At 35.5% G+C, this 19125-nt stretch overlaps 1 pseudogene; it reads right to left on the bottom strand.

Moving 5' to 3' along the window:
* Positions 1-905: 905 nt before the first annotated feature.
* On the bottom strand, positions 906-1276 carry LOC110209618 (small ribosomal subunit protein eS25 pseudogene; annotated as a pseudogene).
* Between the last annotated feature and the right edge of the window lie 17849 nt (positions 1277-19125).

Genomic DNA, 19125 nt, shown 5'->3' on the forward strand with positions numbered 1-19125 from the left:
GTCTTCAGATGATTACAGCTTTGTAGTATAGTTTGGAATCTGGTACTGGTAGGCTCCCTTCCCTCACATTTTTTTAATTGATTCTCTTGATATTTCTGACCTTTTGTTCTTCCAAATGAATTTTGTTAGAATATTTCTAGCTCTATAAAGTAATTCTGTGATAGTTTGGTAAGGTATTGAACAAGTAAATTAATTTAGGTAGTTTTGCCATTTTTATTACATTAGCTTGGCCAACCCAAGAGAAATTAATATTTTCCCAGTTATTTAGATTTGTTTTTATTTATGAAGAGAGTTTTGTAACTGTGTGCATATAGTTTCCATATGTGGCTTGGTAGATAGATTCCAAGTATTTTATACTGTCTACCATTATTAAAGAGAATTTCTCTTTCTATCTCTTCCTGATGGTTTTTGTTGGCAATATACAGAAATGCTGATGATTCATGTGGACTTATATACAGTGAATTTTCTTAAATTGTTAACTGTTTTGACTAGTTTTTTTAGTTGACTCTCTAGGATTCTCTAAGTATACCATCATATCATCTGCAAAGAGTAATAATTTTTTTCCTCATTGCCCATGTTTATTCCTTCAATTTCTCTTTCTTGTCTTATTGCTATAGCTAGCATTTCTAGTATAATATTGAATAATAATGGTCATGATGGATATCCTTGCTTCACCTTTGAAGCAAGTTTGTTATCCTTTGCACTTACTGGAAAAACTTCTTGTTTACCCCCATTGTAGATAATGCTTACTCTTGGTTTTATATAGATAACTATTTGTCATTTTAAGAAAGAAAAAAGCTATTTTTTAAGAAAGAAAAGCTGCCTTTATTTCTATACTTTCTAGTGTTTTTTTCTTAATTCAATAAGTTTGTTTTTGAAAATGTACACAAAAATGTTGAACCATTTCATGCATCTTCAGCAGCTGGAGCATCTCCACCTTTGGTGTTCCTGGTATAGATCACTTGTGCTCTGTGTTTGGAAACTAGCTTAATCAGACCTTTCTTAAGCAGTTCCCGGAGGGCTGTTCAAGCTAGAGAACCTTGGATCTTCAGTCTCTCTGAGACTACTGCAGGGGTGATAAGTTTATAGTTGGGGACCTCCTAGCAGAGTTTGTCTTACATTGCTTTGTCACACAGAACCAGATTGTTGGGCTTGTCTTGAACTTTTCCCTTGGACCACTTCTTTTAGCCTTGCCCCCAGACTTATTCACAGAATCCTTGTCTTTCTTGGCTGACTTGCCAGAATCTTTCTTCTTCTTATCATTCTTGGGCTGCATGGTGAGGCTTCAGGAACTCCTGCTGCTGCCACCTCCAAGCTAAGAGATGTCAGACCCCAAGCTAAGATGTCAGACCTCTAGTGTTTTTAATAGAAGTGGGTGTTCTCTTTTGTCCGAAGCTACATCTGTTTTCTACATCTGTTGAAATAATCGTACGATTTTTATTGTTTTTGTTACTAATATGGTCAATTAAGCTTATAGTTTTCCTAATATTGAATTAGCCTTGCATTCTTGGTATAAATCTAGTCTGGTCATAGTGTATGATCTTTGTGATATATTGATTTTATCTCTTTGCTAGTATTTTTAAAAATTTTACATCAATATTCATTAGGGAAATTGGTTTGAAGTTTTCTTTTTCTGTTTTTGCTCTCTGTGGTTTAAGTATCAAACAATATCTGTGTCCAAGAACTTGGTAGGACTCCTTTACTTATTTTTTCAAATGGTTTATATAGAAGATTTGGGATTAATTGTTTTTTAAATGTTTGGTATGATTCTCTTGTAAATCCATCTGATCCTGGAATTTTTTTTTCCTTTGGGAGCTCATTTATGGCTTGTTCAATTTCTTTTTCTACGAAAGGGTTATATAAGTATTCTATGTTCTCTTCTGTTAATCTGCACAATTTATATTTTTGTAAATATTGATCAATTTAATTTAGATTGTAAGTTTTATTGGTATTTAGTTGGGCAAAATAGATCCTAATAATTTCTCTTATTTCACCATTACTATGTATTCACCTTTTTCAAATCTGATACTAGTAATTTGATTTTCTATCTTTTTAAAAATTGATTTTGTCATTTTCCCCCCATAAAATCAGTTCTTAGTTTTATTTGTTTAATGTATGTTTTACTTTCAATTTTATTAATCTCTCCTTTGGTTTTCAGAATTTCTATTTTAGAGTTTAATTGGAGGTTTTTAAATTTGTCTTTTTCTAGTTTTATTTTAGTTGTATGCCCAATTCATTGATCTCTTTTATTGATGCAAGCATCTAGAGATACAGATTTTCCCATTTAGAGATATAAAATCTCTCCCCACTTTGGCTGCATCCCACAAATTTTTGTATGTTGACTTATTGTTGTCATTATGTTTAATGAAATCAGTGATTTTTTCTATGATTTGTTCTTTGATCCATTCATTCTTTATGATTAGGTTCTTTAGTTTGAAATAATTTTTAATCTGTGCTTCAAAGGCCATTAATTGAATATAACTTTTATTACAGTATGGTCAGAAAAACGTTTTCCTGCAGTTTTTGTGAGGTTTTTCTGCCTTAATACATTGTGTCATTTTTTTGAAGCTATCACAGACAGCTTAGAAATAGATAACAGTCCTTTCTATTACCATTCAATATTCTCCAGTTGTCTGTCATATTTAACTTTTCTAAAATTCTATTCATCTCCTTACCTTCTTTTTTGTTTATTTTTGGTTAGGTTTATCTAGGTCTGAGAGGGACAAAATGAAGTTCCCTTAGTAATTTAGCTTTAATTTTTATTTCCTCCTATAACTCATTTAACTTTTTCTTTAAGAATTTGGATGCTATGCTATCAATATTGATATTAATTCATTAATTCTATTTTATCTTTTAATAATATGTAGTTTCCTTGACCATCTATCTTAAATTAGGTCTATTTTTCTTTTTGCTTTGTCCAAAATCATGATTGTTACCCTTGCTTTATTTTACTTCTGGTGTATAATAGATCCTTCTCCAACCTCTTATTTTAACTGTGTATGTCTTTTTGTTTTAGGTGTGTTTCTTGTGAACAACGTATTGTTGAATTCTGGTTTCTAATCCATTCTGCTAACCTCTTCTGTTTTATGAGTAAGTTCATCCCATTCATATTCACAATTATGTTTGCAAACTGTGTATTTTCCTTCATCCTATTCTCCTATATTTATTCTTCTCTTCCGTTTTACTCTATCCTCCTGAAGAGTCTGTTTTGATACATGATTTTTGGCTCCAATTTTTTCCAGCAATTTGTTAAATTCTATATTTTTTGTTTTGCTTGCCTTTCTAATTAGACTAGTCAAAAACTCAGAAGGACATTGAAATTTCCTGCTACTATTATATTACCATCTTGTGTCCTTGTATTTTAATTATTTTAATAATTATATATGTATATGTAATATATAAAATTATCTTATAATTATATTTTATTTATCTTTTCTTTATGAATTTGGATGCTAAGGTATTTGGAACATTTAAGTTTAATACTGACATTGGTTTGTTATCTATGGTTCTTTTCAGCATAATGTGGTTTCCTTGTTTGTCTCTTTTTAATATTGTGAATGTTTGTTTTTGCTTTGTATAACAATAGCAAGATTACATCTTCTGCTTTTTTGCACTTTTCTGAGGCAATCTTATACATGTTTTGGAGTCCTCTTCTATGTTTGTGTCTCGAGCATTCCTGCCACCATAATAGTTCATTATGGTAGGGTTATATTTTCCCTGCCTGTTCTTTCAACCTACTTCTTAACTTTAGACTTGATGTTAGGTCTGGGAATTGTATCACTTTCCTGGGGGTAATGAGTGTTGTGTTATTTCAGGCTCTCAGGGACAGGCTGGAGGTCTGCAAGTGCTTCCAAAATGATCCGATTCAGGGCAAAGCCTCACTGCTGTCTCCCTGCCCAAGCTTTGCAAGTTCCTGACCTGGGTTTGGGTCTAACAAGAATAGACTGCTACAGGACTTGGCCTCTGTCAGTGAGCTAGAAAGCTCTATTGGTTCAGTGACAAAATTGTAGGTTCTTCTTTGGTTTGGGATTCCTGCCCTGATTATTTCTCTGCACTCTGGGCTAGATGCTGAAAATGAGTCTCTACTCTGCACCTGGGATCTGAACCATCTACAGTCTGCTGCTAGTGCTTTCAGAACTTCCTCCTTTTTCCAGAACCCCACATGGTGCTTCCCTACATAGAAAACCACTCTGTGCACAGGTCCCCTTCTCATTCCACCCTGGATTGGTCACTTGGAACTTGGTAGTTGACAGCAAAGTTGCCATTTTGCACCTGTCCCCATTGCAGTATGGTTTTATGGGCCTGGTGGTGTTTGCCCTGTCGTATAGCTCTCCCTTGTCCGTGTCCGACTCAGTGTATTCTGGTGTACCACCTCTCCCAGTGTCCACACCTTTCTATCTATCTTCCTATGTCAACTATGCTTTTTTTTCTGGATTTTCTCATCAGGATTCTGTTTGGTACATTTTTTATGTTTATTTGAAGGAGTTTGTGAAAAACAGTTCTGCTGTACTGCTTCCTAACTCTCCACCATCTTGGTTTTACCTCCCCAGACATCTTTCGAAAGAAGAAATGCGGATTACCAACAACCATGTGAAAGAATGATCCAAATCATCATTAATAATAATAATGAAATGCAAATTAAAGAAATTCTGATGTTTTGCCTCGAACTCTTGAGTGTGACAAAAATGTGAAAGACAAGACCGGTAAATGTTGGAGAGGCTGTGGTAAGATAGCCAGACTCATGTGCTATTGATGGAGCTATGAATTGGTCCAATAACTTCAGAAAATAACTTAGAATTATATTTAAAGAGTCATTAAACTGCAGAAACCTAGCAATACCATTACTAGGCATATACTCCAATGAAATTAAATATATGGAGAAAGGTCCCATATGTACAAAATATTTATAGCAGCCCTGTTTATAGTAGCAAATAAATAAAAGGCCTATTGAATGGCACCCAGAACAAATTTCATGTAATAGAATATCACTGAACTATAGATATGAGAAGTATAAAGAATTCAATGAAATTTGGGAAGTCATATGAACTGGTACAGAGTAAAGTAAATCAAACAAGGAGAACAGTGTACATTATGATTAACATAATGTAAAGGAAAACAACAATGAAAGACTTCAGAACTCTGATCAATGCACTTACTAATTATAACTTAAGATGACTTGATAGTGAAGCTTTTTACCTTTCAGCAGAGAAGCATTGGACAATTGATACTGAATAAGGTATACGTTTTCAGACATGGTCTGCATGTTGATTTGTTTTGTTAGATTGTAGTTATTGATTACAAGGGAGGCTCAATGATGGTAGCCCATTAGGTAGTGCCTCAGGAGAATCACTGAGAAGCAAAAGTGATATAAAAAAGAAAATAACTTCAACAAAATATTTTAAAAGAAATAAATGGCAGCAAGGATAATAACTTTGAACCCTTAGCTATCAGAGTGAACAGGCAGAGAATATAAAAAGAGCTCTTTGGGCTTTAGTTTCTTCATCTTATCCAGCTCCCTTATTTTGTAGAGAAACTGTGGTCTAAGTATTTTTGCTATTATTATATTTTATGTCTGATCACTAAACAAAATCCTCATTTATTAAAATAGCATTGTTAGTTTGGGATAAAGAGAAAATATATCAGGAAACATTCATGGTGAACTTCTTTGAGTTATCTAGAATATCTGGAATATCTTACTCTAGAGGTGTTCTGACTAAGGAAGAGTACAGAGGGACAATTACCTTCTTATTTCTCAAAGCTACACCTTTCTTAAGGAAGCTTAAGATTGTTTTAGCCTTTTCAGTGGCTACATGACACTGCTGATTCATATTATGATTGCAGTCCATTAAAACCCTAGATCTTGTTCAGACAAACTTCTATGTAACCAATCTGTCTTTTACTTGTGAAGTTAATTTTTTGAACCCAAGCATTAAGACTTCACATTATTCCTATTGTATTTCATTCTATTAAATTCATCACAATGCTTTAACCAGTTAAGAATTTTTTGGATACTGACTCTCTCATCCAGTATGGTAGCTATTCTACCAGTTTGTGTCATCAGCAAATGTTATAAACATGCCACTTCTTTATATAAGTTTGTGATAAAAAATGTTTAACAACACAGGGATGAACCCAGACTCCCATATTACTACACCAGACTCTCCCGTCAATTTGATACTGAGCCATCAATGACTCCTCTTTGATTCTAGGTATTCAACTAATTCCAAGTTCATCTAATTGTATTATAGTTTAGCTCACTAGTGTGTAAGGGGTGGTCAGGGAAGACTAGCATCTCTGGTATGAGGGCTTGCCAAGCCCTCTTCAAGGCTGCTCAACCACCTTTGGTGTCCATTTGGCACCCTACTCTCACCTGGCTTCAAGAAGCTGTAGCATGCACAGTGGTCACACCCTGGTAAACCATCTTGGTAAATGAACTAAACTTGATTGAGGGTAATCAACAGGCCTCAATACTGTTGGTGCATTAGGAGAATGTCTACCTCAATCATGTAAAGACTTTGCCCAGCAGAATAGGTTGATGAGAACAATTTGTTCCAATGGCCATGAAGGTGGCTGAAGCTGGTGCTATGGAGTGCTTAGAGCTTGGTCAGGCATTGAAGATACCAAGGTCACCTACTGCATGCTAAACGATGGCCAGTCATCTTGACTTTTGTCTTGCCACTGGACTTTGATGACTCTGGAAGAGAAAGTGAGGCTGATGACTTTGTGCAATTCTGCCTCACTTAAATCCAGTTCATGGGCAAGTCAAGACATCACTCTTCTGATGTCACTGGTCCTCTTTGAAAACAAAGAATGAGCAACAACATGTTTAGCTCACCTCTCCTTTTCAACAAGAATTGCAAAAGCAAAAATGGACTTGATTAAAAGAGATAAAAAGGGAAACTACATCAAATTGAGAAGTACCATAGATAATAAATTACTATCAATATTTAACTTATATGCACTGAATTGTTTAGCATTCAGATACTTAAAGAAAAAATTAAAATGTTACACGGAGAAGTTGACAGTAAAAGTATATTAGTGGGGAACTTCAATATATCCCTTTTGGACATAAAAAATTCAAACCAAAAAAGTAAACAAGGAAGAAATTGAGAACCTGAATAGAATTCTATAAAAGGTAGATATGATAGATTCAAGGTAATTATTGAATAGGAATGGAAAGGAGTATAGAAATTGCTCAGCTGTGCATGAGCATAGCACCTGAAAGCACAAGGCATCTTTAGAAAAACTGACCACATATTTGGGTACGAAAACATTACAAACATCTTTCATGAAAGCATAAATACTTAACACATCCTTTGATAATCACAATGCAATAAAAATTTACATTTAATAAAAGGCAATTTAAGAAAGGATTAAAAGGTATTCTACTGAAAAAAAAACCCTAGAAAGTAAATTAAAAACCCCAATTAAATCCCATAATAGAAATTCAGAACATTAAAGAAGAAATGAACAAATTTGAAAGCAAAATGTTGAATTAATTAATCTAGAAATTATTTTTTAAAAAATGGAGTGTTAGCTAATTTGATTTTTGAAAGAAAGAAGAAAACAAAATTGCCAGTATCAAAATGTAAAAGCAGGATTCATAACTAGAGAAAAAATAAAGGAAATTATTAGAAATAATTTTGCTCAATTATATACCAATAAAACAGAAAACTTAAATGAAATAGATAAATATTTACAAAAATATAAAATGCTCAGAATAACACTATAAGAAATAGAAAATTTAGATGATTGGATCTCAGAAAAACAAATTAAACAAACCATAAAGAAGCCCTAAAGAAATAATACCTAGGACTGGGGGGATTATATCAAATTATATCAAATATTTAAAGAGAAATATATTCATACACACACACATATATACATATATGCACATATTACAATATATGTAAAGTATTTAAAAAAACAGGCAAAAGGGATCTTTTCAAATTATTTCTATGATACAAATAGAGTCTTGATACCTAAACCAGGTGAAATCAAAATAGAGGAAGGAAACTATAGATAAACATCCTTAATGAATATTGATGCAAAAATTTTAAATAAAATATTAGCAAAAAGGATATATAACATATATCATAATTAGTTCAACTATTCCCCAATAGTTCTTCCCTTTGTTTCTAGTTTTTTTTTGCCCATCACAAAAAGAGTAGATTGTATTTATGAATTGTATGAAGAGATTGTATTTACACAAGAAATGTAGTGTTGATACAATGTTAGAAAACTAGCAACAAAGGAATAACAAGAAGAAAAAAATTATATGACTATCTTTCTATCTACTTTTTGATTATCTACTTTACAACACCCAATTCTATTAAAACCAGTAAAAAATGAACCTTTCCTTAATATGATAAATATCATCTATTTAAACCTAAGAGCTATCATGGGGATAAAGTAGAGGCTTTTCCAATAAGATTAGGGAAAAGCAAAGATATCCATTATCATCACAACTATTTGATACAATGGTAGAGATGCTAGTTGTTGCAATATGATAAGAAAAAGAAATTGAAGGAATAAGCATAGGCAAAGAGGAAAGACAATTATTGTTTTTTGCAGATATGATAGTTCACTTAGAGAACCCTAATGAGTCAACTAAAAGAATTAAGACAATAACTTAAACAAAATCGCAGGATATAAACTAAATCTGCACAAATTATCAACATTTCAGTATACTACCAACAAAAGCCTGAAGGAAGAGATAGGAAGAGAAATTCCACTTAAAACAATGATAGAAGGAGCAGCTAGGTAGCGCAGTGGATAGAACACTGGCCCTAAAGTCAGGAGGACCGGAGTTCAAATCCGGCCTCAGACCAAACACTTGACACTTACTAGTTATGTGACACTGGGCAAGTCATTTAACCCCAATTGCCTAAAAACAAAAAACAAACAAACAGAAAAAACCATGGAAAACAATTATAGAATGCATAAAATGCTTGGTAATCTATCTACCAAGTCGCATCTTGTGCTCCCAACAATAAAGAGATAGGGACGATCAAAGAAAGTAGAAGGGACAATTTTGGGCGTGTAAAAATTTTTTTAAAAATTTGCACCCCAAAATTTTTTCGCCAAAATTAGAAAGCAAGTAGATAATTAGGAAAACATCTTTGTAGTAAATTTCTCTGATAAAGATCTCATTCCCAAGATTTATAAGGCACTGATTAAAATTCATTATAATAAGAGCCATTCCCCAATTGATAGTTGAAAGATATGAATAAGATTTACTTAGGGAGACATCCAGTCTATCAGTAATCATTAAAAATACTTCAAATCATTAGTAATTAAATAAATACCAATTAAAACAAGTCTGAGATTTCACCCAAGATTTGCAAAGTTCACAAAACAGGAAAATGAGAAACGTTGATGAGGTTGTGGGAAAGCAGGTACATTTACATTCTGTTGATGGAAGTGTAAATTGGTCCAGCCATTCTGGAGAGCCATTTGGAACTATGCCCTAAAAGTCATTAAACTATGCATGATTTAGTAATATCACTACTAGGTTTATATTCTAAATAGATCAAAGAAAGAGGAAAAGGACCTATATACACAATAGTAGTCACAGCAGCTCTTTTTGTGGTGCCCGAAAAACAAAAAGGGAAGACCTGTTGGGGAACAGTTGAACAATTATGATATATAAATATAATAGAATACTATTGTGCTATGAGAAATGATTAAAAGTTCCTCAGATGATAAATAATCAAAGGATATGAATAGACAGTTTTCAAAGGAAGAAATTAAGGTCATCAATAGCCGTATGAGAAAAAATGCTCTAAATCACAAATAATTAGACAAATGAAAATTAAAACAACTCTAAGCTACCATCTCATATTCATTAGATTGACTAAGATGACAAAAAAGAGAAATAAAAAATACCCATTGGATACGGGAAAAAAGGTATACTAATCCATTGTTGGTGGAGCTATGAACTAGTCTAATCATTCTGAGAAGCAATTTGAAGCTATGTACAAAAGTTATTAAACTACTGCATGCCCTTTGATTCAGCAATGCTGCTACTTGGACTGTACTCCAAAGAGATCAAAGAAAGAGGACAGGGATTCATATGGACAAAATATTTACAGCAGCTCTTTTTCTGTGGTGGCAAAGAACTGGAAACTGAGGGGATGCCCATCAATAGGGGAGTGGTTTAAGAAGTTATGGCATATGAATGCGATGGAATACTATTGTGCTATACAAAATTATAAAAGAGATAACTCTGGGAAGATATAGATGAACTGATTATGTAAAGTGAACTGAGCATAACCAGGAGAACAATCCACACAATAACAGCAAAATTGTAAAGATAATAAACTATAACTCTAATCAACACAATGACCTGCCACACTGCCAAAAGATTTGATGAAATATGTTATCTGCCTCCAGAGAGGGAATGGATAAATTCTGAGTGTAGGTTGAACCATATTTTTTCTTTATTCCTTTTTCTTTCTTTTTTTTGAGGGGGAGGGGTTGAGGGAGAGTGGATAATGTGGGCATTTGTTTTGCATGACTATACATATTCGTAATAGGTTTTAGGTTTTTTTGCTTTCTTTTTGGATGAGAGATGGGGAAGGGGGAGGAAGGAAATTTGGAAATTAAAAAAAAGAATAAAATTTAAAAATTTAAAACAAAAATAAATGATGAAAGGGGTGGTTTCAGAAAAACCTGGGAAGACTTGTATGAACTGATGCATGGTGAAGTAAGCAGAACTAGGAGAACAACATGCACATTAATACCATTGTACAGATAGTGTTGAAAGATTTAAGAACTTTTATCAGTGTGATGATTAACCAACCAGGATTCCAGAGGACTTATGATGAAGAATGGTAAATAAGGGTGCAGCCTGAGACTTACAAAAATGGGAATCTGTTTTGCTTGACTGTGCATATTTGTTACAAGAGGTTTGGTTTTTTTTTCTTTTTTAATGGTAGGTTAAGTTGGGAAGTAAAATAGATTTTTGGTCCTTAAAAATAAATAAAAAACCAATAATACTATTAGATAATTTGTCAAACTGTAATAATCTGGCAAGATTATTGAAATATTATAGTAAAGCTGGTAAAGCTTTGACTGACCACAACAATTCAGAAAGCTGTTATTCTTCCCAGCTTGGGAAGAGAGGAAACTAATACGAGTGTGGTCAGGACTAGTCAGTGTTTTACATGCACAGCAGGAGTTTTGAGAGGCTATCTCTAGGAAAGAAGGGAGAGGCAGTACTATGGTGACAGTGTGGCTATGAAAGCCAGTGACCCTGACTTCTGCTGTTCCCTTTTTCAAGACTCGGAGAGATGACCTCTAAATGGACAAGTGGAAATGTATGTGATTATTTTAATCACCCTGCTCACTCTGGTAGTTGGAATGCAGAGAGAAAAACATACAAAAAGATTAGCTGGTCCTTACCTCACACCCCCTTTACTACATCTTAATTGTATATTTAAAAAAATATGCTGAAGATTACATTTGATGAATCTTGAAAGTACCTGTGGTGTACCCTATCCTTACTTTGCCTATTATTCCTTTGAGACATGTGGTCGAGGAACAGCTCTGGGAGCCGTACAGAAGAGAGTAAACTTTCCTAGTTCAGGGCTGGTATCCCATCCCTCAGTTCATTTTTAGAGAGTTTTAATGTCTAACTGTGGGGGCATAAGCATGAAATATTTCACTGCTATACTTTCAAGCTCATAATTACTGTGGACTTTATCTTTTTTTTTTTTAAAACAAATTTATCTTAAAAACAGGGCTCTAATAGTAATTAAGGGTTACAAAATGCTTGGCTAAAATCCAAGTAAACTATATCTTTAGATTTACCTAGATCTACTAGCTTAGTAATCCTGTCAAAAAAAGAAATATGGTCAGTCTTTATACCCAGCTATCTCTTTGTGATGATTTTTTGGGTGGTGCTAACCATTTCTTTAATGATCTGTTCTAGACTTTCCCCAGAAATTGAAGTCAAATTCACTGGTTTTTTAATTCAATTGCTTGTTCGTGTAGTTTTAATTTATATTAATATAGTCACTGTGTATATTGTTTTCTTAATTCTGCTTTAAAACTCTGCAGCACTCTATATATCTTCCCATATTTCTCTGAATACCTTATATTTATTACTTATTGTGCAAAAATATTCCATCCCATTCTTAAACCCCAATGTGTTCAATGCTTCCTCATTTCATGGACACCTACTTTATTTCTGAACTAATTCATTTTATAGAACACTGTGATATAAGGGATCCTCTGCACCAGTTTTCCTTCAGGCCTGGAATACACTCCCTCCTTATCTCCTCCTCTTAGGATCTGAGGTTTTTCAAAGCTTAGCCCAGATGTCCCTCCCTCTCCTGGTTGTTAGTGCTTTCTTTCTTCCCCAAATATCCTATTCAGACTTACTTGTTCCTTGTCTCTCTAGTAGACTGTAAGCTCCTTAAGGGTAGGAACTATTAATTATTTTTATCTTTGTTTACCCAGCACCTAGCACAGTGTAGAACATAGTTAAATAAGTGCTAAAATTATGTTTGCTAAGTTGAATGAAATTCAGGCTGTGGGAATCTGTGGGTAGACAGTAGTACCTTCTGGTCAAAGTGTAACAATACAACTCAGCTCTGTTAGACTTTGTGAGGTACACCCAGGAAGAGAAGGAAGATTGATAGATTTCCTGAGCTTCAAATGTAGGCCTAATGATTCCCTGGCACATTTTTCTGGTCTGGGAAGGGTATGATGACTGAAGAAGGAGGTTATATAGAACAGTGGGAAGTATACTGAATGAGGAGTCAAAACTCTTAGGTGATAAGTCCAATAACTTGAGGTATGACCTTGGACAAGTCACTTAACCTCTGTGGGGCTTACTTCTGTCTTTCAGAAAGTGATCCACTTCACCGGATTGTCATGAAGTCCTGATGCTATGATGCATGTAAAAGAGATTAATAAACATGGCATGGCTCTGCTTGCTGTGGCTTACACTGTCTTTCCTCCTTTATGAACCATGGAAACCTTCAGAAGCACTCCACTTATCATCCCATCTCTGGCTATATTTCCTTTCTTTTAATTTTTCCTTCCCCCAAATTCCTAAATAAGAGATATTCAGAGTGGGATTTATTTAGAGATCAATATGGAAAAAAATATTTTGGTTCTCTTTTTCTTCCCACAACATAAGCCCTGCCACTGGTTAACCCACATACTCTAACTAAGACACCCTTATGACCAATGCCACATATTTGTGAAACTGGTTCTCAGTGATGAAAACATCATAGTTGACAACCAGAAACATTCTTGTGCCCTGGCATGCAGATGTTTGACAGGAAATAAACAAATCCCCATGCATTTGGCAAAAGCCACATCTACTATGCAAGAATTATCAGCTGGGTCAGCTGTCAAACATGCTGGGACTGTGAAAGTCCAAAGATGCAAGTATGTGGAAGGAAAGGAGCAAGAGGTAAGGCAACACAGCTGGATGGTGTGATCACCTGATGCCATCACTGAAGGCAGCCGGCCGAATCTATAAGAACCACTTTTAGGGATTTCTTTGTAGCTCAGATGCTGGTGATTTAATGCTGGTCACTTGTTTCCATCTGACTAGTAAATGATTACAAGCTGAAAAGCTATGCTGTATTGCAAACAGGAAACAGGAGCAGGCGCAGGAATTCTCCACTTGCAGTGTGGCAGAAATCTATCCCATTTTGACCTTGTGTGGGAGGTTATGCTCCTCCATTAGAGCCTCCCTTTCAAGTCTGGTCTCAGCTGGTGGGTCATGTTTGTGTTTTCCTGGGAGAGTGGAAGCCTCTGGGTCGTAGCTCTGCTGGTTTTGCCATGGGTAGTCAGAAGAAACGGGGTAATTGGTCTGAGTTGCTAGAAGGTAACGGCTGCTAGTGAGAACTGACTTCAGACTTGGGTTTTGTTTGGGAATGTGGCTCTGTGGCTCTTCATGTCTCCTAAGGGATGTCAGCTAGGAATAAAGGCAATATCTTGACAATGGCCACAAGTGGTCACAGAATAGAATTTTCTTATGAGTATGTTAGCTTGTTTAATAAGTTCTAAGTCTAACAATTACGAACTCTTGCTTGGTCAGGAAAGGAGTGGTGGCGAGGTCATTCTCCTTTTCCTTCTCCAGTAAATGACCTGTCTCACTACACTCACACTTGACATCCATACCAGACTCAGTCCAGGGGGAGAACTTGTCCACCTAGAGGATGGGTCAGATCCCTTTTCTTGTACTCTGGTTCATTAACTACCACTATTGTGGGGAATGAGTAGTAAAGTACTCAAAATACAATATAAATAAGGTATGGGACATGTATTTATTTCCCACACACAAAAGAAATGTCTAACACAAGACACCTATAAGTGTGCCCTAACAGATAGACTTAAACTAAATAGGTGGTAGTACTAATTGCTGTTATATTCTGTTCAGAGGCTTATACTGTAAATTTTTTTTTCAACATAAAGCAGTTCATTAAACTGCTGATAAGGTATTTTATGTTTCACCTTGGCTTTGCGCTGTCTCTAGCAAAGACCATATCTTCTAAGGCTTGGCTAGAATTCATTTGCACAGGACTCGTGTGTTGCTATTTTGGGGTCCCAGCAGCTCAGCACCCCTAAACCTCAACAACAGGAGCTGCTGAAGACAGGGATTCCTAACAAAGGAGAGAATTGCCAGGTCCCAGTATCAAGCCAAAAGGGACATAGCTTTGGGTGCTATGCCACTGCAAATCAGAAAATGGCACCTGTGCATTCAAACTATCCCTACCTGATAAGAGTAAGTCAGTTGGGCAAATTCTAGAGGTCCCCCTCATCCAGAAATTTACCAGTTACTGACTGGCCACTACCTTTGTGAGTGTGTGTGTGTGTGTGTGTGTGTGTGTGTGTTTGTCTTATGCTTGAATACCCAGTGTACCTAAGGCCTGTGAAGCCACCACTTATACTAAATCTCAGGGCTTGTGGTTGCGGTAGACTTGAAGGATCTGATAGGCAGTGGGGAAATGACTTCTCCTAGGGCTGTGGTTCTATGGATGGAATTATGATTTTCATATTAATTGATATGATATGTGTAATGAATATACTTATAGATTAGATCTTTCAGAATTGCCTCTTTTGGCTCATTGAGTCAGAAGCTTGTAATGCAGCTTGAAATGATCAGTCAAACCCTTGACATTCTTGTGCCTGTGTACCCGAAGTGAAATGGATCAAAGATTGTAGAACCTGTTCCTGTCATGGAACTCTGGTCCTGTGACCCACAAAGTAATGAGCCCCAAGAACTCAAGCAATATTGCTCCCACAGGACTCCAGAATTGTTGTGTTGTCTTCTTGTCATGGAAAACCACTCTGGTCTTAGAACGACTGTTTGTAATCCACCTTACCCACTCCCTTCTTGTTGTGATTTTTGTATTTAATGTCTGTCTTCACTTCATCAAGGTGAAATTCTGACCCAGAGAACTCCTGATTTGCAAATCTGCTCTTTATAATGAAACTAATTAATTAAAAACTACCTGATTACTGGCAAAAAAAAGGAAAAAAAAAGAACATATCTTCTGATATCTCAGACCCGGGGGAACCTGCAGCCTCGGGGCCACATGTGGCCCTCTAGGTCCTCGGGGGCAGCCTTTTGACTGAGTCCAAGTTTTACAGAACAAATCCTTTAAGTAAGGGGATTCAGTCAAAGGGCCACACTTGAAGACTTAGAGGGTCACATATGGCCTCGAGGCCTCAGGTTCCCCACCCCTGGATTAGGCTCATCCTCTGCTTAGTGGTCTTCATCTCCAACAGCACTGAAAAAGGTGTTAGGGAGCACTTCTGAAGTGAATCGTTTGCTGGCTAAGGAGCTAGGAACCTCTGAACTCATCTGAACTGAACCTCTTGAACTTATCAAGTAACTTTGAAACCTGGACGGGTCCATTTTGGGATCAAAACCTATTCACTGAAGATCAGGAAAGAACAAAACACAAAGAGATGGCTCCCAACCCACGGTTGAGCTTCTCTAGGCAGGCCATGAGTTTTAGATGCCATGTGCTTATGACTTCATGAAAGCCAGGGTGGGGGATAGGACAAGCAAATTTTATCTCCACCCCTTAGAGAAAGCAGCTCAAAATTGTCCTGACATGGAGTTAGGAAGAGAAGAGGAGAAAAGAGAGCTAGGGATAGAGTCACTCCTTTTTTTAAAAAGGTTTTTAAAGATCAGCTCTTCTTGCTCATTTGCTGGTAAAGGGAATCATCCTCTCAAAGCAATGATCCCCCCTGGCACTTAGCACACATGTGGTTGGCTAGAAACAGGAAGCACAGCACTGTTGAACCCCACTTTACACTAGCAGTTGTACTAATTGGCTATTGCAAGACTAAAACTACTTAGCACATATCGTTTTTCACCTAGTCCTCTAAAAGCTCAGCTTGACATGCAAATGAAGATGTTTCTGCTGAGGGTTCATTCAGCTGTTCAGAGAAATCAGGTCAGCTTCGATCCATTTAGGTATTAAGTGTAGTGCCAATACCACCAACATCCCCTTTCTGAAAAAGAAATGATAGGCACCAACACAGTAAGATGGACAAATATTCCATTATATTGTAGTAACCAAATCCCCTAATGTCTTCATGCTTCCTTCAGAGGTGCTTGATGATACCATTGTTATTATGTTGTTGCTTTGCATCATAACAGAATAAGAAAGACATATGACTACATGCCTTATAGTACAGTTTGGGACTAACTAGCTCAGTAAGTTAGACCTTAGAGCTAATAAGGTAAAGGCCACAAGTTCATGAGTGGGGGACAATTAGCTTTTCTATATCTCAGGCTGTACCCATTTCCCTGGCCAGCCATCCCATAAATGGGTTCCATTGGCCACCAGGGGACTAGGTAAAAGAGTGGGGATGGATCACTATAAATCCCTCATCATCCCCTGTTGAGGAGGTTCAGTTGCATCACCTTTGCAAATAAAGGACAAGACAATGTTAGTATGTCAGTACATGAGATTGACTTTCTTTTTTCCTCTTTTTAAGTTTTTTTAAAGATGTATTTTTTGTTTTTACATCACCTTTGTTGTTTAAATTATATCTCTTCCCTCCCCTTCCCCAGTAAGTTTCCTCTTATAACAGAAATTTTAAAAGAAAGAAAAAAAAAGTTCAGTGGAACCATTCAACACATCAACCATGTCTGGTAATATTTGAAATATTCCATATCCTTCCCATTGGTGAAAAGAAGAGAGAGGTGCATTTTCTCCATTCTTTTCTGAGGCCAAATTTGATCATTATAATTACCCAGCATTCAGTTTCTTCATGTTGTTATTTCCAGTTATATTTTGTGATTATTGAGCATATTGTTTTCCTGGTTCTTCTTACCTCACTTTGCTTTAGTTCAACATAACGTGTCTTTCCATACTTCTCTGAATTCTTTGTCTTTTGTTTAATAGCTGCAGTAATGTTCTATTACATTCATACATCACAATTTGTTTAGCCATTCCCCAATGATGGACACCTACTTTATTTCTAATTCTTTGGTACAACAGAAAAGTGCTGCACTGGATGTTTTGGTGAACATGAAACTTTCTTTTTTTTCTTGGACCTAGATCTTGTGTTCATTCATCTCCAGGCTCCACTCCTGACACTCCAGACTTTGTCTAACTTGTCTTCTCTCCCCCAGTACTTTTTTTCTCTCTTTCTCCTTGTTTTTCACCTAACTTTTATGTGTTGTGTTCTCCTATTAGAACATAAGCTCCTTGAGGGCAGGGATTGTTTTTTTTTTTCCAGCTTCTTTTTGTATTCTCAGTGTTTAGCATAGTGTCTGGCACATATCACATGGTTAATAAATGTTTCTTGACATGGCTTATTCATCCATTTCCCTTATCCTTTGTTGTCTGACCAATCCCCAGGCAACTGAGCACTGAATTCTCAACAGAAGCAAAAATCTACCAAATGCCATTGGTTAATGTGTGATTAGTTTTAGGTATATCACAGGCTATGCAAACAAAATGGTAGCTCATCATAAAAGTAGGATTCTTAGTGATACCTTACACGTACCTTTAGATATCTATATCAATGACAAAAAAAAAAGACAACCTATGCTAAATGGAGTTAGGTCAATATAATTAAAATCACAGCACTATCTAAATCAATTTACAAATCTAGTGCTATTCCAGTTAAACTACCGAGGAGATGCTTTTTAGAACTTGACAAGATAATCACAAAATTCATTTAGAGAAATGCAAGGCCTAGAATCGTAAAGGGAATAGTGAAAAAAAGTAAAAAAAGGGAGCATAGCATTGCCACACCATAAACTATATTATTAAACAATAATCCTGAAAAACTAGTTGGTATTGGTTTTAAAAAAAGAAACGCAAACCAGTGTAACAAATTAGATAGTCATTTAAAACAGTAGTCCAGTGTTTGGTAAACTGAAGAACAAAAATTACTGTGAGAAAGATAGGACTTTTACCAGAACTTCTGTGTAAACCAGAAGGCAGTTTGTTAGAAATTAGGCTTAGATAAGCATCTTATACCATATACCACAATTAACTCCAAATGAATAATTACCTGAATTTAAAAAGTTACTGATGAAAAAATTAGAGAACAGGAGCTACATTTTATAAATATAGAGGGAGAATTCTTAAGAAAAGGGGAGAATATGAAGAATAAGACAGAATTTTGATTTAATTATGTAAAATGAAAAAGCTTTTGTATGAACAAAATCAAAGCAAATAATATGAAGAAGAGAAACCAGGAGATAAGGAAAAAATCTTTGCAGCAAATATCACTAATAAAAATTTGATACCCAAAGGAATTAACGCAAATATATAAGACCATGAACTAGTTTCTAGTAGATAAGTGGTCATATTGTTCATATTCTTTGAAAATGATTTTCAAAAGAGGAATGACAAATTAACAGCAATAATATGAAATTATAATCCAAACAGGTAATAATAAGAGAAATGCAAACTCTAAATCAGTTTCAGTGTACATACAGAAAACTGGCAAAGATAACAAAAATGGAAATAGTCAACACTGGAGCAGTTGTGGTAAGACAGAGTTGTGAATTAGTCAAACAATTTCAGAAAATGATCTTGAATTGTGAGAGAAAAATTACTAAAGTGTTTGTACCCTTTGACACAGCAAACTCATTATTGAGCATATATCTCAAGAAGGTCAGAG

Source organism: Phascolarctos cinereus, unplaced genomic scaffold (assembly GCF_003287225.1).
Source record: "Phascolarctos cinereus isolate Bilbo 61053 unplaced genomic scaffold, phaCin_HiC Scaffold_3;HRSCAF=262, whole genome shotgun sequence".
Classification (NCBI taxonomy): Eukaryota; Metazoa; Chordata; class Mammalia; order Diprotodontia; family Phascolarctidae; genus Phascolarctos; species Phascolarctos cinereus.